The following is a 432-nucleotide window of genomic DNA, read 5'->3' as shown; positions in this document are numbered from 1 at the left end:
TGCTGGAAAAACTAAGGTTGGGTTGTGACGCAATACTGCAGGGTCGCTTACGATCCGCTGTGGCGTGGCATCGGACAACAAAAAAGGGAAGAGCGCCGCCTAGCAGAAACATGGATAAAACAGGGCTAGCCGTCTGTAATTTAAGCGCTAAATGAAGAAAAAGATGCGATCGTGCCAATGTTCTTTCAAAATGTAATTGTACTAATTAACTTATGTTCTAAAATAGTCGTGAGACTTGAATCCTTTCAAAATACACAACACAATATAAAAAGGTAATTTACTGAGAGCAATTCATTAAAATAGAAGCTGCTTCATCATGTACCACATTTAAAATGTTTTCTATCACTGATACATAATACATAGTTTTATTTAATTTGAGTTATTTTAATACTTCAACAAACTAAATGGAAATGAAATAATATATATATATTT

This window comes from Sinocyclocheilus anshuiensis, unplaced genomic scaffold (assembly GCF_001515605.1).
Source record: "Sinocyclocheilus anshuiensis isolate Anshui unplaced genomic scaffold, SAMN03320099.WGS_v1.1 scaffold234, whole genome shotgun sequence".
In the NCBI taxonomy this organism is placed as follows: Eukaryota; Metazoa; Chordata; class Actinopteri; order Cypriniformes; family Cyprinidae; genus Sinocyclocheilus; species Sinocyclocheilus anshuiensis.
Note: the sequence above shows the minus strand (reverse complement) of the source record.